Source organism: Amblyomma americanum, chromosome 1 (genome assembly GCF_052857255.1).
Source record: "Amblyomma americanum isolate KBUSLIRL-KWMA chromosome 1, ASM5285725v1, whole genome shotgun sequence".
Lineage (NCBI taxonomy): Eukaryota > Metazoa > Arthropoda > Arachnida > Ixodida > Ixodidae > Amblyomma > Amblyomma americanum.
Window position 1 is genome coordinate 528,477,284 of NC_135497.1, and position 23,276 is coordinate 528,500,559.

Consider the following 23,276-nt stretch of genomic DNA (forward strand, 5'->3'; position numbering starts at 1 on the left):
TCTTAGCCTGTTGCTTTGTAGGAGTAACCTAAACCAGTCATGTCCCAACATAAGTCGACAGACAGTCTGACCCATGTACATGATCATGATTAGCAGAACTTAAACAAACTGGACAAACTTTTTGTTGCAATTGATCACTACTCGTGCGTATTAAGGCTTAAGTTCCCATTTCAATTCGGTTTATATGGCCGTGAATCTTTGCACCGTTCGTTCGAACTCAAAATCGCTGGCACACGGCTTTATCATTTTGTTTTGTAATGCGAGATGCGACCAGACTTATTTCCATTGATCGTGGCCACGTGCAAATGCTTCCACATTTTTCCAGATTGTTGTAGTCCCTTTTGGTTTCTTATCTCAAAGGTTCCTTGTCATCTTTAAATTGAGCGCGGCCAAGTACTGCAGGCATTCAGTCCGATGACCGCCGAGTCATTCAGTTCTTAGTGGGCGCGAGTCAGCCCCTTAAACAGTTTCTTTTGGAAGTTTTTCGTTGTCTTCCTGACTGCTGGAGCGTTGTCACCACACGTGACAGTTTGCATCAACCTTTGCCCTTTAAAAAATAAGAAATAAAATATAAAATTTATTGTATAAATGAGCATTAAATAAATAACAAAATAAGCTCAAAGTCTTGCCCCCTCAAAAAAAAGTTCCGGGGTCCCTGCATGTAAGCAGTCTCTGACGATTACAGACAGTGAAGCAGCACGTCTGGCCATGAAACTGTTTATTTACAGGTTAGAGGGAAAGTTTATAACACACAAAGTTTCAGTGTTTTCCTTTTCATCTCACTATCCTTCTTATTTATACCCTTAAGCAGAAAGCGAATCCTTGTGACGCAATAAAAATGTGCCAAACTGATGCTGTCAGCGCAACAGAATGTTCAGAACAACCAATTTTTGGCACATCACCAATGGACTGTAGAATCTCTGCTGCAGCTTCGGCATGCAAGAGCGTACTGCTGAACACGTGTAAGTTTGTTTTCAAGGACGTTGACAAGATTGTGAAATGATACTGACGGATATAAAAGGCCCCCAAGGTCCCTCTCATTAGTTGCCTCAGCTGGAAGTTCTTTTGGAATGTTGCCTTTATCACAGAAACATGCTCGTCTGCAAGCTTCACACTGAGTTGTCAAAACACGCTTCCTGGCAACATAGCCTGTAATGTAAAAAATCAGCTGTGCATCGCTGTGTCGCACAGCATAGATATGATGGTCTACAGCCACTTCAATGTTTTCCTTAGCCACTTTTCTGTTTAAGGCATCTCGCCCTCGCATGAGAAAACACTGCTACAGACACTCCAATACAGGCGACGAAACGAACTGAACTGACTACCTGCTACGGCGTGTGCAAGGCAGACGCCGCTGGCAGAGCTTACCGCGCCGCTAGTAGCAGCGCCACATTCCCCCTAGCGGCATCTGTGCACAGAGGGGTCACGCGCGGCCGACGGAAAGCGCCGCAGTCTTCACACCTCCCCATTCTAGCCACCCTAGTGAAGTCGTTTGTCGAGAGTAACGAAGCCAAACCGTAGCCACACCACAATAATGAAACCAAAACTTTGAACAACTTCAAAAATTTTTGTTGTGATCCGCAAATAGTACGAGGCGGAAAATATAGGACGCTAATTATGGGGAAAAAAACCTCTTATTATACACGGGTTTTTAAAGTAATATTCAATTGTAATGCGAGGGGTCACTTTTCTATTTTAGGCAAAAAACTTCGTTAAATGTGAGTAAATCTGCTATATTCTTTCCTAAACAAAAGCAAGGAATAGCTGTTGGGACTGGTATTCTGAGGTGAACATGGGGAACCCCGACAGCTATCAAAAGACACTGAGGCAGGAACCAGCGTGTCTTAGCTTCCGTCCCTTCCTGCTTGAGATGCCTACAAAAACAAGTGTGACAATGCATAGCCCCTCAAAAAAATGCACTAATTCAATTAACAATGACTGGCTGTACAGTGAAACAGCCTGCTTCTAAGCTTTTGAAGCATAAATAGTCCAAAAACGGAGTGTATAGAGGAAAGGAAGGGCTGAGGCATGCATGAATGTAAATGCTTGGGGGACTCCGGAAAGCACTTCAAGGAAGCCAAGGGTTCAGTGGAACCCAGTTAGGATACCTTTGGTAGCCATTGTTCAACTAGAAAAAAAATTCAGTTTTAGCTTGTTTAATACTGTAAGATAAAAATGCAGAAAGAATTCAAAGAACTGAAATGTATAACATGCAGGTATTAGTTCCTAGGTTAATAAGTAAATACTTGCCGAAAAGGTTGTTCCACTTCAAAAGAATTGCGCCACACATTGAAGTAGCAGTTGTCTGCTCAGGAATTAAGGCTGCAGGCACAGTTCAAAGGTCATTAGTTGGTGTAGACGGAATGGTCTACAGTTTTGGCTTGGTCTTGGTCCCTGCTGAGTGGAAAAATGTGAAAATCCCAAATGGTTTGGTTTAGGTTTGCTTTATGGGGGTTTAATGTTGCAAAGAGACTCAGGATATGAGGGGCACCGTAGTGGAGGGCTCCGGAATAATTTCGACCACCTGGGGTTCTTTAACATACACTGCCATTGCACGGTACATGGGCCTCTAGAATTTCGCCGCCATTGAAATGCGACCGCCGGGCCCAGGATCGAACCCACGTCTTTCAGGTCAGCAGCCAAGTGCCATAACCACAGCCACCATGGTGGCTGAAAATCCCAAATGTCACTTCTGAGTTCAAACGTTTTACCTATGTTTCATTCTAAAGAGGACATTTATTAGCTTACTCATACCAAATCAAGGCACCTGCGAGAAGTGGCCGGTTTTTCTCATTCGCTGCTTCAGTAAGCAGCATTAAAGGCCAGAGAGAGATGTTCATACTGTATTCAGCATCAGCATACCAAGTGTTTCAATTGACTAGTAAATTAGGAGGGGCTGTCTGTATATTGTACTCGGTAGCTTGGAGCAATTGTTGAAAGAAAATGCCAAGGACGAGCTTGGGTTGCTTGTTGGAAAATTTGGAAGTGACATCACGAACCACATGATTTGGACGCTATAAACGAAAGCACTGAATGGCGCCACTCCACATATCAGTGGATCATCTAATGGTGTGATTGCTATTTGTCTTGCGTCCCTTAAGTGTCGGTGTGACCTCTCCAGGTCTGAAAGTCGTGCTGCACGGCTGAAGCTAAGAATAAAGTGGAGACACTGGAGAAACAAAAGATAGCTTCGCCGCAAGCATCTACATTGCAGCTGATGCCATGAACCGTGGGATTTGAGGTCTATAAGCAGAAGCAAAGGACAGCGCCACTCTTCAGTCCGGTGGAGTAACAAATGCTGGACTTGCTGCTTGGCTTGTTGCTTTTAAGCGTTGATGTGTCACTTTGTACTTGATGGGTCTGCTGCACGGCCGGAGCGAGGTTGAAATGTAAAGACACACCCAGTGCAACAAAAGAGAGCTTCGCAGCCATCATCTCCAATGGAACTCATCTCACGAACCACAGAATTGAAGCACTATAAATAGATGTAGTAAGCAGCGCCACTGCGCAGTCTTGTGAAGAATAGAATGGTCGCTTGTTTTTCTTTTTGCTTTTATTCATCAGGACGTTTTCTTTTTTTGTTCTGATGATTCTGCTGTATGGCCGGAGCGGATAATAAAGATTGAGATACCGAAGCAATGAAAGATAGGTTCACTTCCATTGCGTACTGCGGAACATATGCTACGCACCATGGGATTTGGACACTAAATGAAAGCAGCTTATGGTGCCATTCCACAGTTCCGCAGTCTGGTGGAACATCGAATGCTGGGCAAACTGCTTGCCTATTTGCTCTTAGGCGTCGGCGTGTCCCTACCCGGTTCGGTGATCCTCCTGCACTTCCGGAGCGACGAATAAAGAGACACCAAAGCAATGAACGATAACTTCACCTTCAGTGGAACGGACATTGCAGATTTAGACACTGTAAAAGGAAGCCCCGAACTGCACCACTCCACACTGGTGGCGCATTTAATGCTGTGATACCCAGATGTCTTGTGTCCCTCACGTGTTAGTGTGTCATTTCCTTGTCTGAAGGTCCTGCTGCCTGGATGAGCGAAGAATACCATGGAGGCACTGAAGCAATGTAAGATAGCTTCACCGCTGTCGTCTACTGATGAACTGACATCACTGTCCACAGCAGTAGGACAATATAAATGACAACAGGAAATGGCGACACTCCGTAGTGTCGCAGACCAACGAATTCTGTACAAACTGCTTGGTTTGTTGCACTAGGCATTCGCGTGTCAGTTTGTGTTCTGATTGTCTTGCTGCGAGGCCAAAGAGGGAATTTAAATTAGAAACAACAAAGGAATGAAAGATAACTTTACCACCACTATGTTCAGTGGAATGGACGTCATGGAGCGCTGTATTTGGGCACTAAAACGAAGCATCGAACGGCGCCACTCCACATTCTGGTGGAGTATCTAATGCTGTGTTGACTTTTTGTGTCCCTCAAGAGTTAGTGTGCTCCGGTTGCCCGGCTAGAGCAGAGAGTAAATTTGACACTGGAGAAACGAAAAGTAGCTTCAGCACAATCGCCTACATTTTAACTGACTGCATAGCTGAAAAAAGCATACTAAGGAACACATGAATGAAGAAAAAGAATTACAACAACGGTGCTCAGATTATTTAGGGCGAAATGCTTGGGAAATGGGTTGTTGACCCCACCTTGAGTAGAAGAAAACCTGTGCCATGGCACTGATCACAGATGCCCTAGCGCCATAAAAATCCATCATCAACATCAGTGTGGCCAGCAGCGCGTGCATGCCCCCGTGATGACGACCAAGAAAAAAAGTGGCTGAGGAGAGTAGCAGCAGCTTCACAGCCTGAAATGGCATGCTAGGACCTCCAGGCAAGATCACAAGAGCTGTTGCATTTTAACAAGAGCCTATGGAGAGAATATTTCTCAAAGAGCACGAGCAGCCATGTTCTCTGAAGCTGCCACCAGCAGCGGAAAATGCACACTTCCTTTCTTTTGCACTTCTGCCAAACTACACATTTTGGTATTTGAAAACGTGTTGCTCAACGGCACCACTACGCCTAACATTTAAACACGGTCGTCAAGGTCCATGATCATTTGGGTTGTAATCCATGCCACCCTTTGCCCATCAACTTTCAATGACCTGGACCACATTAACAGAAAGACATGGGCAGCAAGCATTGCAGAGCTGTCAAATTTGAGTGCTACAAGAACAATTTGGCAATAAATTTTCAGTGCAAAAGCAGTCTCGGAAGAGGACATCAGGGTCCGCTTAACATAGATTTTACCCCGCAGGGGAGCGTCTGCAGCTTGCAGACGTTGGTGAGTGGCGACATCACGGGTTCCCGAGCATCCGCCGGGACATCCCCGCAGGGGGACGATGGTGAACAGTGCATCACCACAGAACCGAGCACCCGCGCCTAGCTGTGCGTGCCATCGCAGTTCGCCGTGTCCAGGGAAAAGAGGATCCTGGTGGTTAAGCCGATGCCGAGCGTTTGGACCTTTAAGGCCCCTCGGCGGAGGCAACACACCGCTTTGGCCCCAGCTTCCTGTAAATGGCATCTCCGGCCTGACCCGACCGGGGGAAATCGGCAGTCGCCTTTTCCTATCTTCCCCTTCATCTTTCACTTTCCTATCTTCTTTCTCACAACTATCCTGTCTCATCCTCTCTGCTCCGTCATTACACTTTTTCATACGCGGCTAGGGTTATCCTTGTGTGGTGTAACTACCCTGAGTTATCTATATTTGGTTATAGTAGTGGTGTACAGCTGGCGTCGGCAGGACTTATTTTTAAGTTCCTGTCCCGTACCCTCTTTGGGCTCCGTAGTGGGCGGCTGGCACCATGGCCGAACAATGCACATATTTCATGGCTTCCCCGTCCCAAAAAAAATGATCGCCCTCAAAAAAGAGTGCGGAGCGATTTAACCTCACAATGCTTCCAGAAATCGAAGGAAAATGTTCCTAAATTCCACGTTGTATGCAGTGAACAGACAGAAAAAGCCACTCGAATACTATCGCCATTCTGATAGCAAAAAGCGTGATCGCTGCCTTGGGCACATGTTACAAACGAAAAAATGCCTAGTGGCGACCTCCTACTGGAGCTCAAAGACAATGCCCAATTTTCGAAACCCTCTACCATAGTGTCAAATGGGGGAACCCCAGTCTCAATCACTTCACACCGATCCCTGAACACAGTCTGTGGTGTCATTTCTGAAACAGACTTCACCTTACTGAAGAAATCCTTGAGGGCCTCAAATATCAGGATGCCATACATGTGCATCACATCAAATAAGGAAAAATTACAATGAAATACCTACAAAGCATCCAGTACTGACTTTCAACTCGAGCACACTCCTGGAGTTCATAGAAGCAGGTTACAATGGAAAATAAATGTCCGTCATTACATACCGAATCCACGAAGGTGTTTCAACTGTCAAAGGTATGGTCATGGGTCACAAAGCTGCCGTGGCCACAAAACTTGCGCTAATTGCGCTTCAAAGGAGCATGCTTCTGAAAACTATGAAGGAGCAGCACTTCGCTGCGCAAACTGTGAAAGTGATCACCCCGCATATTCAATGTCATGTCAAACATGAAAGAAAGCGATAATTACAATGAGAACAAAACGAAACACTCAAGGAAGCGAGACAACTATTCAACGCGAAGAACACTTTCACCTCCTCAGAAACAAACTTCGCTGATGTGCGCAGGGATGGTGCACCACACAGCACTCCGGCATCTGCCCTGGCCGCTTTTACCGAGCCTACGGCAGGGCCATCCACGCCCCAGGCAGGGGCAGCGAAGGCTGCTCTGCCATCTCCACAGCAGGGAGTCCCGGTCCACGGGTCGGCACCCCGCAGGGCTTCCCCCGACAAGGAAGACCTGAAACTAACACGTCCGCGGCTACGCGGTCGTCCAGCACCTCTGGTGAGGTAATGAATGAAGAAGGGAACGTCGACGTTGCCGCCTGCCTTCAACGCGCAGAAGCTCGAAGGCTTGCCCGATTACGGATCAAAGATCAGCAGCGGTCCGACGCCAGACGCTACAACCTCCGAAGACGCAATGCGGAATACAAGCCAGGAGACCAAGTCTGGGTGTGGACGCCCATTCGCCGCCGTGGATTGAGTGAAAAGCTTTTGCGCCGCTATTTCGGCCCGTACAAGGTTATTCGTCGGCTAGGTGAACTGGATTATGAAGTCATCCCTGACGCAATGACTGCATCCCAGCGACGCCGCGTACGACCAGAAGTTGTCCATGTAGTCCGTCTTAAGTCGTATTATGCGCGATAGAGCCCGCTGCATTTCCATGCTCCATTTTCGCAAGATACGTTTTTTTCTTACTAGTCGCATTATTTGTTTTAATGCATCGGGTCGATGCTTCTTTGAGAGGGGAGTAATGCCGCGAATATTTGCAATGTTTGTTCGTTTTTCAAATCTGCCGCCACACTACCTTATCGCTTTCTTTGCGACGCAAGACGCGACTAGATTTATCTCGATTGATCGCAGCCAGGCAGAGCTGATTCTACGTTGTTCTGGAATGTTCTAGTAACTTTTCACGCTTTATCTCGAAAGTTCGCTATCAGCTTTAAATTGAGCACGGCCGACAGCGGCAGGCATTCTGTTCGACGACCGTCGAGCACGCTTGTCGCTTCGCCGCCGCCGAGTGATTCAGTCCATTTTGGGTGCAAGTCAGCCCAATCAACAGTTTTCTTTTAGAAGACCCTTTCTTCCGTCTTCATCGCTGCTTCGACTGCTGTCACCACTACGTGACAACATAACTCCCACTCCGCCTGCTTTACAGCGGCAGAACAGCCCTCTCGAGCGAAAAAAAAAGACAGAGCCATGATAACGGGCCCAGAATAGTAAATTCCTTGTGTTCCATTTCCACCCAAAAACACAAACATGGCTTTTGTGGTTCAGTGGAGCTGTAGAGGACTGTTGAGGAATTACAGTGACATAACACATATTCTAGGGTCAGTATTGCCTCTAGGTTTGTGCCTTCAAGAGACTAATTTTGGCCCGCAACACGTGAATATCCTGAAACATTATAAAACCTTTCGACGCGATCGTGAGCAGGCAAATAGACTCTCGGGAGGCGTTGCAATTGTCATTCAAAGCGGTGTCCCTGCTCAAGAAATCAAACTTGATACAAAACTTGGGGCAGTTGCAGTTAGCGTCGTAACCTACGAAACGATAACAATACGCTCTGTATATCTTCCCCCACACATCACATTAACAATTCATGATTTAGAAGGCCTGATTAATGAACTGCCGTAGCCATATCTGGTATTTGGCGATTTTAACGCACACTCCCTGTTTTGGGGAAGCGTACGCTGTGACTAGGGGCCAAATAATCGAAGATTTTATCCTCGCAAATAATGCCTGTCTTTTAAATACAGGAAAAGCCACATATTGTTGCCCAAGCTTAGCAAAAATGAGCTTCCCCTATTTAGCTTTCGCATCACCATCTCTTTTTAACGATTTTAAATTGCATATTTTAAATTACCGTCTTGGAAGTGATCACCTACCCACAGCTATCAGGCTCTCATCTTCTACTCCAGTCATCCCCACAAGACCACGGCGCTGGGAATTTCACCTCGCCGACTGGTCACTTTTTACAGAAAGTGCGACTGCTCGGAAGAGAATTTTCTGAAGGCCTCAGCATAGATGAAATTAATGAAAGGTTTACTACGTGCATAATATCGGCTGCAACACTCGCTATACCACAAACAAGAGGACTCGTACTCAAGAAACATAAAGTATGGTGGACACAAGAATGTGCATTGGCAAAAAAAGCAAAACAAAGCATGGGGCACCTTCCGTCGGTACACCGCTGCAGAGAACTTGCCTTTAAGAGGGCCAAGGCGAGAGCGCGGTACGTGCGCAGGAATGCAGAGAGAACCTCCTGGCAGAAATATGTATCTTCAATAAATAGTTCAATGCCGTAAAAGAAAATCAGGAAAAAAGTTTGTAAATTCACTGGTGACCATACTCCCTTCACACTTCCACTTTTGACAACACCCGGTACACAAGCATCGTTTGAAGAACAGGCCAATTTATTGGGCGAGCACTTTGCTAAAGTCTCAAGGAACAGGCCAATTTATTGTGCGAGCAATTTGCTAAAGTCTTAAGGTCATCCAACTACACAAACACATTCCAGAAACAAAGCTATAGCTGAAAAACAAAAATTCTATTTGGAGCAGGCATGCATGAAGACTGCAACCAGCCCATCACGCTCCAGGAATTAAATAGGGTATTGTCTTCCGGTAAAAATACAGCACCAGGCCAAGACAATCTGCATTACACTATGCTTGCCCACCTCTCTGAGGCTGCCATACAGTCATTGTTGAAATTCTTTAATATAATATGGACAACTGGGAAAATACTTGAGTGGAAAAAAGCAGTCATAGTAGCTTTTCTGAAACCTGGAAAGCCACCATTAAGTCCTGACAATTGCAGACCGATAGCCCTCACCAGTTGCATTGCTAAATCTTTTGAAAGTGTAATAAACACTAGACTGGACCTTCACACTTGAATCTCGTCAACTCTTAGATGCAAATCAATGTGGATTTAAACAAGCATGCTCTACCACTGATCACCTCATCCGCCTAGAAAGCACCATCCGGAAGGCGTTCATCCAAAAACAGGCACTGTATCGGGGTCTTCTTCGACATGGAGAAGGCCCGCGGTACCACGTGGAAGTTCGGCATCCTCCGTGACCTAGCAGAGCGAGGTATCCGAGGCAGGATGCTGAACTGCTTGAACGACTTCCTGGTTAACCGCACATTTAGAGTCCGCCTAGGAACAAGTCTCTCCATGATTTTCACCCTAGGGAATGGTGTACCTCAGAGTGGAATTGTAAGCACGACAGTCTACGTAGTAAAAATGAATTCGTTAGCCAAAGTAATACCCAAGTTCATAACGTATTCGGTTCATATAGACGACCTACAGGTAGCATGCACTTCCTCCAGCATATCGTCTTACGAGAGGCAAATACAAATCATACTAAATAAAGTGGCTGCTTGGGCAGAGAAAAATGGGTTCAAGTTTTCTCCTCAAAAAACAGCCGCTGTTCTGTTCTCATTGCAACGAGGCCTACAAGTCAATCCCAACCTATACTTTAATCAAGCCACACTACCAATTAAACAAGAACATAATTTTTTAGGAGTCACTTTTGACAAGAAACTCACATTTCTACCACACATTAACAACCTTAAAATCCCAAGCCCTCAATGTATTAAAGGTGCTCTCACAAAAACAGTGGGAGTCCGATAGAGCATGCCTGCTACACATCTATCGCTCTCTGGTACGCTCCAAGCTATGGGTGCACAGTGTACGGTACAGCAAGAATTGAAAAATCTCGTATATAGTGTTAAATGTGTCTCATATATACGCAATTATTGGATAAGTGTCCACATATATGCTGTATGTATACGTGCTCGTATAGCATACGCATTCCTCTCCACGTATGGCAAAACACATATATACGTGGGATACGTGCCTCATATATACGCTATTGGATGGGTCACTCCCAGCCCTCTTATATACGAGGGCCTCGTAACCTTCGTACAGATACGAGGGCCTCGACATGGGGATACAATGGCCTTGCAACACGTACTCTGGTGTACAGTTAATAGCTCTGAATATGTAGGCTACCTGAATGAACTTGCAACCCTTCAGTGTAGCAAATGCTGCATCCCAGCACTAAATACCAGGCTGCAGTCAATAAAATAATTTTTCTTGCTGCCTTTATTTAACAATTTTATCTGACTACAGTCATTGACTACAGGGGCAGGTGCAGGCGATGATTACTTGATGTCCCTTAGCATGTCCGCCAGGTAGCAATTCAACTGCTCTGCACATTTTCTCAACCTCGGCAGCTCGTGCAGCTTTGATGTATGCATCAAATGCATCTGAAAGAGTATTAATCATGACAAAATTGAAGACGTGCAGGTGCTGGAAAATAAAGGTATTTAAGTCATGCACACTTAAATAAACAAATGCCTTTGTCAGTCAGGAAATCTACCTAAATAAAAGAGGCTTACTGCCCACAGCTGCTAGTCTTTCTGAGCTCATCCGAGGCTTCTGCATGGCACCAGCCTTAAGGAATTGCCGGCATACTGAGCCGGTGATGCTCCTTCCCTGAACGCTCTTTCCCCTAAGGCTCTTCGGGGAAGGAGCATGACCAGGAAGCAGCGTCACTTTTGTGGGGAACCCCACAAAAGTTTTGTGGCGTCCTTGCAAAACAAGAAGTCTCGACCTCGGGAAAGAAGCCAGCGCCACCGCTCTGCACTGACAATTTCCGCTCCCGAGGTGGACCTGCAATAAAACAGCTGCACATATGCTTTGTATAAAGCCCTATAACAGATTGGGGAGAGAGTTATTATTTGCCACATTAAAACTGCTAAAATCCTATTCCTCAGGACTCCTATATGTAACATTACAAAAATGGCAGTTTTCCTTGCAAACGCTACTAATGATAAAACATGACACATCGCTCTCTTCTTTGGAGTGAGCAGTGCGATGGGCCACCTGGTCACGTTTGTGTGCACTCATATCAAACTGCCTTTGACAACATAGATGAGCCTTTTTATCTCTACTTCAGGCTCCACTGCACCCTGGCAACAGTAATGCTGCCAAATATTCGGAAGCACAGAACTAACAGATGAAAGATTATGAATATTTAAAACACAGAAATTAAATCTTAGCACAAGAGGCTGTGCTAATTAGAACATGAAAGGTGAAAGGTTGTGGTCATGGTCTAGTGATCTAAGAGTTCATTAAGCAAAGCTGCCCTGAGCTGTCACAGGTTCAAATTGTGCCTGGGGCTCCTGTGCAGGCATTTTATTTCCGCTCCATGCCATTTGGATGGAAAATTTCACGTGTCCGAGAGGTGCGCACTGATCCTCAGCCCTATACGTTTCCACAGTTTCTAGATTGTTTGCCTGCAGTTACCAAGAACGAGAGCTAAAAGCATTTCAAGCTTACAAACTAGTTCTAAATATGAGAAGCCATCGTACCTGGCCATTGACCTCAGCAAGAACACCTGGATTCCGTGGTGCAGCAGGACCCATGCTAGTGGAAGCCTGGAAAGTGTGAAAAGTGTTCGTATTTGCAACAAGAGTAATGTACAGTGTCGGTGAAGTCTTAAGGCCAAAGGCTTTTCGCTTCAGCCGTATAACAGAGCCATTACAGCAATATTGAAGACCAAGTGACCTTGAAATGCTAGCAGGTTTCTTTTTGCGATACAGAAGCTTCCTGCTTGACTACAGTTTTGAATGATCCACTACATGAATTATTCTAGGAACATTGATTTCATTGCAGCTGAATGCTGTAGCCCTAACACTTTTGACCAAGACTGTACATGGTACATTAAAGGGACAGTGAGGAGAACTCAATCAAATTTCTTTTGTAAGCAAAATCTGATAGTTCAGCATTTCATGGCTTTGTTGCCGCTAGTCCGAGAGCGAAAGATGCATTTGTTTCAAAGAAATTTGGATTCGAAGTTTAAAAAGTTTTTCCCGCCACTCCGATTCAAACACGGGAACTCTTATGACATCACGGCGCACTCTTATGATGTTACAGGACGCAGTGACGTGAAACATGACGTAAACGCAGACTCCGTGATTTCTCGCGGCTAGCGGTGCGGTCTAGCAGCAGCCAAAATGAAAGCGACCGCCGCCACACGTTAAAGGCATCTATCGGGGGTCGCTACCATTGCTTCGTTTACGTTTGCACCGGCGTCTTGCCGGCGTTACGATGGATCCCGTTCCCGAGCCCGATGACAAAGTTCTCGCAAAAACTCTGGCCTGCATTTCAGCGACCTCAGCCCCACAGAGCGTGCGATGCTTTTGAGGGAGCACGGTTCAGTTAGGCGCCGGCGGGTCGTTTCCCCCTTCCGCCATGAACAGCCGTTGCAAATTAAATATCATAACCCCAGTGCGGGGAGTCGCGAGGGGCCAGGACAAGGTCAGTGCATCGCGCCCATCGGAGGCTGGCCGGGGCTTTGGGGTCAACAGATTGTGATTCCTTGAACGGCGCGGTTGCACGGTGCAGAAGACGGCGTCGAGGTCTCCCACGGCTGGAAGGGCAAGGTTATTTATTTTTTTGCCACAAGAAAGGATGGGTACTCAAGGGCGCTCGCACTTAAAGTAGGCGGCTTGAAAGTAAAGCCGACGCTTCAACGGCTTCTGCGCGTTTCCGGAGGTACAGGGTCCACTGGATCGGGCTCTCTCGCCCACTTGCATGTACCTTCAGATGTGTACTGTGAATGGATTAAATTAGCCGAGAGCTCGAAAAGAACAGCACCGCCCAACGACCGAAGCTATTGAATGATGCCACAACGCGCACCTCGCCGCGGACCGTATCAGTCTGGTCTGGCTGGCACAGCTGGCGCACTCGGCGCGAAACAGAGACATGCTCCAAGTCTCCGCCAGTGTGGTCAGAGTGCGCCTAAGCCGTCGAACGCGTCACCGGTCAAGCGCAGTTGGAGTATAGAGGGTCTCGCTTTGGCCGCCGTGACGTTTGTGTGCAGTGCGCGCGCACGCGTTACGCCAGGCTATAAACGCGCATTAAAGGGACACTGAGGAGGAATTGAGGTTGCCTTATATCGATAGAATACAAGCTCCTGATCACAAAAACGCCACTCTTACTGAAAACAAAGCTCTTGTAAGGTAGAAAATAGCAAGCACCAAAATACAGGTATCGCCGCCACAGGGCAATCTCGCAAGTACAAGCCTGATGACGTCATAGGACAAGAGACGCCACCTTGGAGGAATGTTCCTTTTTACATGGAAGCTGCAAATCTCTGAGGCTGACAAAAGAAGGTTGCGCGGTTCAATATTGAAGTTTTGTTTTAAAACCGATAGCGCACTTTTATCACACCAGGAAGACAGACAAAAGAGAACCTGAATGTTGGAAGCAAAGAAAACCAATGCTTGGCGGCGCCACAGGCAGCCAGGAGAGTTTCGATTTGTTATGGCGCTTCGCGTCTATGAGCTTTGCGTGCCCCGTGGTTTTGTTTTTGACGCACCTGGATATACAAGTGCCGAACAGCAGAGGAACTCCAAGTGCCGCTTCAAGTGCTAGTTAACCTTTGAAGGAGCCTGTTAAGGCTGGTCAAATGATCGCCACGGTCGATGAAAAACTATGATGGCACGATGGTCGGTGATCGTACAAGGCAGTTCGCAGTATAAAGAGCACTTGTGTCTTCACACGCTCGCCCGGCGAAACATTCTTGGCTGTGCCAGTCAACTTCAAACTACTTAACGGAAATCGTTTATTAGGGACGGGAGACAAGGTACAAGGCAGTTAAAAAAAATTGTTGATGGCCTAGCTGTGTTAGGCCAGGATATACGTAGCGAAAGGGCGGAGACTTCTGCATCGGAAGAGTGCATTCAGTAGATGCGCCTTTATTCATGGTTAAATCTCGAGCCGTCGTGGCGGAGTGGTAGAGCCGCCGCCTCAAACTACAAAGGCCCTGGTTCGATTCCGAGCCTCGGCACAGATTTTTTTTTATTCAGTGAGTGGGCGGAGGGTTTCAGTGGCTACCATAGGTGCCGCCACTGAATACGTTGGTTAGCGGTTAAGCGCAGGCTCTGTTAAGGTGCGTTTACACTCCGGAGTAATGTGCGCGCGCTGCATGGCGACGTCACGTCGGCCAAACCGAGACCCTCTATGCTCCAACTGTGCTTGAGCCCCGACGCGGTCGGCGGTTTCGGCGCACTCTGACCGCACTGGCGGAGACTTTAAGCATGTCTCTATTTTGCGAAGGGTGCGCCAGCTGCCGCCGACCCGGCCAGACCGATTCAGCTCTGCGGCTAGGTACGCGTTGTGACGTCATTCAATAGCTTCGGCAGTGGGACGCAGCTGTTCTTTTCGAGCTCTCGGCTAATTTATTCCATTCACAGTACACATATGAAGGTACATGCAAGTGGGCGAGAGAGCCTGATCCAGTAGACCCCGTACTGCCGGAAACGCGCCGAAGCCGTTGAAGCGTGGGCTTTATGTTCAAGCCGCCAACTTTAAACGCAAGCGCCCTTGAGTACCCATCCGTATTCTTGGCAAAAAATTAAATAAATAACCTGGCCCTTGCACCCGTGGGAGACCTCGATGCCGCCTGCTGCACCGTGCAACTGCGCCGTTCAAGGAATCGCAATCCGTTCGCCCCTAAGGCCTGGCCAGCCTCCAATGGGCGCCACTCACCGACCTTGTTCTGGCCCCTTGTGACTCGCCGCACTAGGGTTATATTTAATTTGCAACTGCTGCTCATGGCGGAAGGGGGAAACAACCCGCCGGCACTTAACCTAACCGTGCTCCCTCAAAAGCATCGCACGCTCTGTGGGGGTTGAGGTCGCTGAAATGCAGGCCGGAGTTTTTGCGAGAACTTCGTCGTCAGGTTCGGGAACGGGATCGATCATAACGCAAGCAAGACGCCAGTGCAAACGTAAACGAAGCGACGGTAGCGACCCTCGATAGATGCCTTCAACGTGCGGCAGCAGTAGCTTTCATTTCGGCTGCTAGACCACACCGCTAGCCGCGAGAAATCACAACAACTGCGCTTACGTCATGTTTCACGTCACTGCGTCCTTTAACGTCATAAGAGTGCACAAATAAATGCATCTTTCACTCCAGGACAGGCGGCAACAAAGCCTTGAAATGCCGAACTATCAGATTTTGCTAACCAAAATAATTTAATAGAGCTCTCCTAACTGCCCCTTTAAGAGAGCCTGCGTTTATCCACTAAACAACATATTCGGTGGCGGCATCTATGCGCGCCACTGAAACCCCCCGCCCACTCACTGAATAATAAAAAGAACCTGTGCCGAGGCTCGGAATCGAACCAGGGCCATTGTAGTTTGAGGCGGACTCTACCACTCCACCACGACGGCTCAAGATTTAACCATGAATAAAGGCGCATCTAGTGAATGCACTCTTCCGATGCAGAAGTCTCCGCGCTTTCGCTACGTATATGCTGGCCTAACAGAGCTAGGCCATCAGCATATTTTTCTTAACTGCCTTGTACCCTGTCTCCTGTCTCTAACAAAAAATTTTCGTCAAGTAGTTTGAAGTTGACTGGCACAGCCAGGAATGTTTCGCTGGGCGAGCGTGCAAAGACACAAGTGCTCTTTTTACTGCACACTGCCTTGTACGACCATCGTGCCATCATGGTTTTTCATCGACCGCGGCAATCATCTGACCAGCCTTAACAGGCTCCTTCAAAGGTTAACTAGCACTTGAAGCGGCACTTGGAGTTCCTCTGCTGTTCGGCGCTTGTAAATCGAGACGCGTAAAAAACAAAACCATGAGGCACACAAAGCTCATAGACGCGAAGCGCCATAACAAGTCGAAACTCTCCTGGCCGCCTGTGGCGCCGCCAAGCATCGGCTTTCTTTGCTTCCAACATTCACGTTGTCTTTTGTCTGTCGTCTTTGTGTGATAAAAGGGCACTATCGGTTTTAAAACAAAACTTACTTCAACATTGAACCGCGCAACCTTCCTTTCTCAGCCTCAGAGATTCGCAGCTTCATGTAGAAAGGAAAATTCCTCCAAGGTGGCGTCTCTTGTCCAATGACGTCATCACGCTTGTACTTGCGAGATTGCCCTGTGGCGGCGATACCTGTATTTTGGTTCTTGCTATTTTCTACTTTATAAGAGCTTTGTTTTTCAGTAAGTGTGGCGTTTTTGTGATCAGGAGCTTATATTCTATCGATACAAGACAACTTCAATTTCTCCTCAGTGTTCCTTTAATTGGCATCTCCAGGGGATTTTAAAGCACTGTGAGTTTACTATCACATTACACTTCTTGAACCTTGTCTCAGTTACAAAAAATAATTCTACAAAATAATGAAACGTCAACAACTAGAACACAAACAAAACTGCATTTCGACCACAAAGCCATCGCTAAGCAAAGCTGTTCTGAGCTGTCACAGGTTAAAATTGTGCCTAGGGCTGCTCTGAAGGCAATTTTTTTTCTGCTTCATATCATTCAGACAGAAAATTTCCCATTTCTGAGAGGTGTGCAGTGATGCTCATACCCTTGTTTCCAGTTTCTAGATTGTTTGCCTGCATTTATCAAAGATGAGAGCTAAAAGCATTTCAAGCTTACAAAATCATTCTTGTAAAATCGACAATTGGGATTTGATGCCCCAGCGCCCGTGCTGAAGGAGCAAAACACAGGCGGAAGACGAGGCTGACAAAGTTCAGTTTGGTGCACAGGAACGCTTGGCTACCGAGGTGCGCTGTACTAGCAAAGATTGTGGCCGTCGACACTTCTTGTTAGCACGGCGCACCCAGCCCCTCCACAAGTGTAAAGACGCAAATAAAACAAGAAGTGTGGACGGCCACAATCTTTGTTAGCATGGCGCACCCCGGTAGCCAAGCGTTCCTGAGCACTAAACTGAACTTTGTCAGCCTCGTCTTCCGTCTGTGTTTTGCTCCTTGATCAGCACTGGCCGATGCGGCATCAAAGCCCACTTGTCTTACATTCTAAATATGCGACACCTTCATACCTGGTTGCTGACCTCAGCGAGATATCCGGGTTCTGTGGTGCAGCAGGATCCATGAAAGTGGAAGACTGCAAAGTATGAAAAGTGTTCACATTTGCTACAAAAGACTAATGTACAAGGTAAATTAAAGGGCAACTTCAGATGATTTTCAAACATATTCAGTTTACTATCACATTACACTTCTTGAGCCTGGTCAGAGTCCCGAGAAATAATTTTTCCAAATAAGGAGCAAAGAAATAATGAAATGCCATTAACTAGAACCAAAAAAAAACTTGATTTCAATCAACAGATCAAAATATGATGTTAAAGGGTTTGACTGGTAACACTGGTGAGTCACATTCTGTAATGCACCAACTAGCTTTAAAGGAGTATAAACACCAATCTTTTGGGTGAGTGTTTTTACTTTCTAATGAGGCATCAGGCATTATTATACATGGATTACCTTGTGGTATTCTCCTATTCTCAACAGTCTAGCAAGAGAACAGCAGTTCACAATTGGTAGCGAGGTAAGGGAAGTGGTAAAGTAATACGTCTATTTAAGGCAGGTATCAATAGTGACAACTGGTTCGGATCATGAGGGAATAACTAGAAGGAAAAGATTGCGATGGAGCGCATATGGCAGGGTCTCTCAGGTCATGAATGGCAGTTTCCAATATCCCTCAAGAGAAATGTGTACAACAGCTGTATCTTACCAGTACCCACTTATGGGGCAGAAACGTGGAGGCTAACAAAAAGGGTTCAGCTTAAGTTGAGGACAACGCAGTGAGCCACGGAAAGAAAAATGATAGGCGTAACGTTAAAGCAGTATAACACCTACCGTTTGGGTGTGTGTCTTCTTGTTTGTAATGATGCATAAGGCATTATTATACATGGAGTAGCGGCTAGTAATCTCTTACGACCGCTTAATAATTTATAATAGCATTTCTTTTTCGTCCAGTTTCGGCTTCAACACTTGAACAAGGACAGTGACGTCAATGTCAATTACACATCAATTACACATCACGAGACATGAAAAAACAGCAATATAATCACTGCTTGCACCTTTTTTGTCATTGCAGCAATTGAGGAAGGCTGATTTCAACACTGCAGTAAATTAGAACAATGAAGCAGCGATTCTATGGACATTTTTCCATGGCTCACGTGAAGGAAAAGCCCTCTTTGACGTCAGAGCCATCGTTCGGCTGTTCCGAAACTGAAACAGCATGACAGGAAAAAACAATTATAAATTATTTAGCGGTCGTAGGCAAACATCACATGGTGATTCATGCATAGTAGCGTCTTCTGCATCATTGAAGAAAAGAAAACATGCCACCAAAATTAGGTGTCTATACTCCTTTAAGAGACCGGAAGCAGGAAGCGTGGTTGAGGGAACACACGCGGGTTAATGACATCCTAGCCAAAATCAAGAGGAAGAAATTGCCTTGAGCGGGGAATGTAATGCGAAGGTAAGATAGCTGTTGGTCCTTAAGGGATTCCAAGAGAAGGAAAGCATAGCAGGGGGCGGCAGAAGGTTAGGTGGGCGTATGAAATTAAGAAGTTTGCAGGCATAAGGTGGGCGCAGCTGGCAAGACATGGTTAATTGGAGACATGGGAGAGGCCTTCACCCTGCAGTGGGTGTAATCAGGCTGATGATGATGAAGATTCTCCCATGACTACTAAATAATTTATAATCGAATTTCTTTCTCGCGCTGTTTCAGTTTCAAGAGCTGAATGGGGACTATGACGTCAAAGTGAGCTTATAGGTCATGCGAGGCATGAAAAACTGCAATATAATCGGTGTTGCTACATTTGTCATTCCGACTATTGAGGAAGGCTGGCTTCAACACTGTAGTGAATTAAAACGATCAAGCAGCAAGTATATCGCATTTTTCCCATGCTTCACGTTACATATAACCTCTCTGATGTCACAGTCTTCACTCGGCTGTTGAAACCGAGACAGCATGACAGAAAAATTCGATTATAAATTATTTATAGGTCCCAGGCAAACACCACATGATGATTCATTCATAGTAGTGCCTTCTGAATCATTGTAGAGAAGAAAACATGCCACCAAAATTAGGTGTCTATACATCTTTAAATTATCATTGGGCTTTTTCAAATTGCCGCGCTCGGAGAGCCTGTTCGCTGCCAGAAAACTCACTCCTGACAGGAAGGTGCATCATGCTCACATGAACTGGTCGCCGCCAGAACCAGCCTGCTGGCAATCATGGCGCCAAGGCCGTCCATGGATCACGGAAGGCGAGTGCCCTCTGCTGCTTTGCGTGCTGTTGCGTCTCATTGCTCGCATGCGTACGGTAGAAATCTGATCCTTGGGAGCGAAAGAAAGGACGTTAGTTATTCAGGGCAGCCGCGGACTCTTGCACTCAGATGCATACATCGGCGGCAACAACGCAAGTATATGTCCTTCAGTGCGTTGTGTGCTGTCGTGAAGTCTGCATGTAAGCTTGGAGATATCCTCAAAAGCATATGCGACGGGCAGTCGCAATCTAAAGTCTTGCACTTGACACCACATAGGAGGGTTAATTGGAAAGACATGGGAGAGGCTTTTGCCCTGTGGGTGTAGTGAGGCTGATGATGAGGAGGAGGAGGAGGGAAAAACTGCGCATGCACTGCTCAAACAACATGCTGTAGTCTCAGATTATTGCATATTTGTTAACTACACACTAATTACTTGGGCGCCAATGATCGACCCTGCCTATACTGACTCTCCTGTGGTAGTTGCAATTTCTGTTTGTGAACTAATTCCTGTGGGCTGTAAGCAGAAAACAATCAGGATATGTTCCGCTCAACTGTAGTCTGCCGCCCTCCAGCTGTTAATATTGCTGCCAGCAAGTAACGCACGCATAATTTTGACAAGCGTGCATATCAGCTGGTTGAACATTTTTCTGAAGTGCGTGTACTGTACAAATTTAGCTGCACGTCGTGTCCGTATGCTATGGCTTTTACTGCAGAGCTAGCACTCGAATGAAAGGCATTACAATCTGGCCTTGCATGTCGGCCCCGCACTGTGTGTGCAGGCATGATGATCCACACTGGGAAATTTTTCTTTTTGATGAGTCAAATGCAAGGTGAAGTATGCATACGGTATTTCTCAGGTATTTTAAGCACTTGTGGCAGAAGACCCGAGCACCAAGCTTTATGGGAACGACCGAATCGGCACACGCTAGGTTATGCTTCATCTTCAGCTGTCAAATGAAAATGACCTCCATAGAGAATAAAAATTTTGAACAACAAATTTGGCAGAGCACACATGCACGCAAGCCGGCAGCCACTACTTAAAGGGCCCCGACCACCCTCTGGCTGAAAATGTCCTCTACCAAGTTTGTTGTGAGGCACCGTCTCCGGAACACACAGCCGCAAACAATTCTTTAATAAAAGACATTATATTGGAGTTACATATATGGCAAACTAGCTACTTTTCCATGCTCCTCTCCTTCCATTCCCTCTCAGAGGTTTTTCTCCCTTCCGCTTGGTCTACTAGCTTTAGTCATCCATCCCTGCTTTTTCTGTGTGGCTGCCCTTCCGTTTACAAGAGTAGACAGCACCACTTTTGTTTGAAAGTCAAATGGGGAGCTTTCCGTGGCGTCCGCGTTGGGACTGTTATGAACGGAATGCACACCAGCCGAAGAGGATTAAGGTGCAGATCCCATCGACAGGGATGACCACGGTGGCGCAGCAACAGCAGCAGCAATTTCGACAGCGTCATCAGGTGGCCGACGACTGCACAAAAAGAAAGGAAGACTAGCTGGGAAGAAGCCTGTTCTTCCCACGCTCGGCTCAATGCAAATGACCTTCCCCCTTTGACTGGTTCCCTGCAAGAAGCGACCGACGATGGACAGATGACGGGAAGAGGGGAACGGTGCCTTCCAGTAATTAATCGTGTCTTGACAAGAGCCGCCCCGACCGGAGAGAGCCCACCGCAGTTGTAGCCCACAGCGCGGCACCGGTGTTTTCGATAGACACGTGAATAACAATTATCACCCCTCGTGAATAATAATTATCAGAGGCCCTATCCGTGCCTCACGTATAGCAAGGCTTATAAATTTCCAGCAATACATATATTTAACCAGCATCATGGCACTGAGAAAACAGGCCACCGAGTTGCAAGCCGAAGCTAAGACAACGTGCTGCAATGAGAGAAGTGCGCTGTCCCGCAACGCCGTATCGGTGGGCTCGCTACAAAGCTCTCTGTTGCTGAAGGCAGCCTGGCTGCTCCTCCAAACAATAAATATTTTAGACAACAATGCGAGGAGGCAATACGAAAAATGAAACTTTGACCTGACATGAAGCACACAATATATGAGAGAACAAAAAACAGAATGATGCTTCCATTCCACATGCGGTTCTCTAGTGTCCTACGCAATCTTTTACAATGGTAGCATTTAAGCAATATCTCTATACTACAATTCATAAGATCCGCTGCAAAGCTCTGTTGCTGAAGAAAGCCTGGCTGCTTCCCGCAACCATAAATATTTTAGACACACACAGACAGAGACGCCTGTCTGGCTCAGAAGTATGCTGCTATGTAATGTACATATTGCGACTGGTAAGCGTGCAAGTGGCAGTAGCAGAGGCATCCGCAGTAAAACTTCGCTCAGTACATACATGTATCTGTGCAACTGTTGTTGCTGGCTCAGACTTTTCAAGGTCCATTGCAGTGATTTTTCTCTTCGACATCCTCTGAATAAGCTCCGCTTTTGTTACTGGAACACAAGAAATGAGAGATACAATAATGAAAGCGACAGCAAACACAGGGCAAGCTACGGAAACGGATCAGTTAGTGTGTCGCGTTCATTGCTTTCCAAAAATCATATGATGCGATCTGAACGCAGCCGATTTCTCCCTGCCTCATGCAATTACTTGAATTCATGAAAAAAATCACGAAATATTATTTCGCTCAGAGTGACGCTTACGTCGAGACCTGCTACAACGCGACCACGCAGTTTTTTCCTTCTTTGGGAAGCGTGCGCTGGGCTGCTGTGCGCTCGGATCGCAAGCACAGAGGAAGTGGTATCGTAAGCGTTCTGCAAGTGCTCGCAACAGTAAAAAAGCATGTGCATCGACTTTATGTAAAACGCCACCAAGCTTTGCTAAAAGCGTTAGGCTTGACTGTACACGCATCACACGTTTGGCACTTCTGAAATCTGACCACGTAGCGAAGTAACTGCAAAACTCACCTCCTACTCCATTACTTGGGCGGAATAGAATGCCTTCTCATCTTTTCCGCCGCGCCAGTAGACGTCCTTTTTTTCGCCAGGTCGCTAACGCCAGTCGGTGAGGCATCATGGATAGGTGTAGCGCAAAGGAAACAAGGACGACATAGAGATGTGTACGATAGCTTTTGCGCCGTCGGTCGAAGTATTTCACGTACGCATAGCTCGCCGCAGCTGACGAACCCATAGTGGAAGTGTCACATGTGGCTGCAAAACAATCTAATAACAGTAACAACCACACACACCGACATGAGTGATGACGCAAACGTTGGACGCAAACGACCGCAGACTTGGATTGGCTTGGCGACGCGCACTGCACAGGGCGCTGCATACGATGTTGATGATGACCTCTTCGTTACAAACCAGAATAATAAATACGTTTTATTCGTTCAATTTCGTCTGTTTATTTCGTGCGGCAGAACTTGCATCTCCGACCGTGATCTCTATACCGCTCCATGTCCCAGCCTCCTCGTGCAGCGCATCCGGCCATCCAGTTGACTGCTGATTGACCGCATGTAGTAGCAGACGACGCGGGGTTCTACACACCATGAAATACTTATAGTTGAAAAGTTACAAATACTAC

General features: G+C 46.6%; 1 long non-coding RNA gene across 3 annotated transcripts; it reads right to left on the reverse strand.

Annotated features, from left to right (window-relative positions):
• Positions 1 to 10,704: 10,704 nt before the first annotated feature.
• On the reverse strand, positions 10,705 to 22,963 carry LOC144116260 (uncharacterized). 3 transcript variants are annotated; one of them, XR_013311810.1, is made up of 6 exons: positions 22,658 to 22,963; positions 22,086 to 22,183; positions 19,649 to 19,788; positions 17,484 to 17,548; positions 11,994 to 12,059; positions 10,705 to 10,886 (listed from the first exon to the last, which is right to left on the reverse strand). It is a non-coding gene; the product is annotated as an uncharacterized LOC144116260 (long non-coding RNA). The 3 variants fall into 3 exon arrangements; XR_013311809.1 differs by lacking the exons at positions 22,086 to 22,183; positions 22,658 to 22,963 and adding an exon at positions 21,100 to 22,069; XR_013311808.1 differs by lacking the exons at positions 22,086 to 22,183; positions 22,658 to 22,963 and having other exon boundaries at positions 19,649 to 21,091.
• Positions 22,964 to 23,276: the final 313 nt, after the last annotated feature.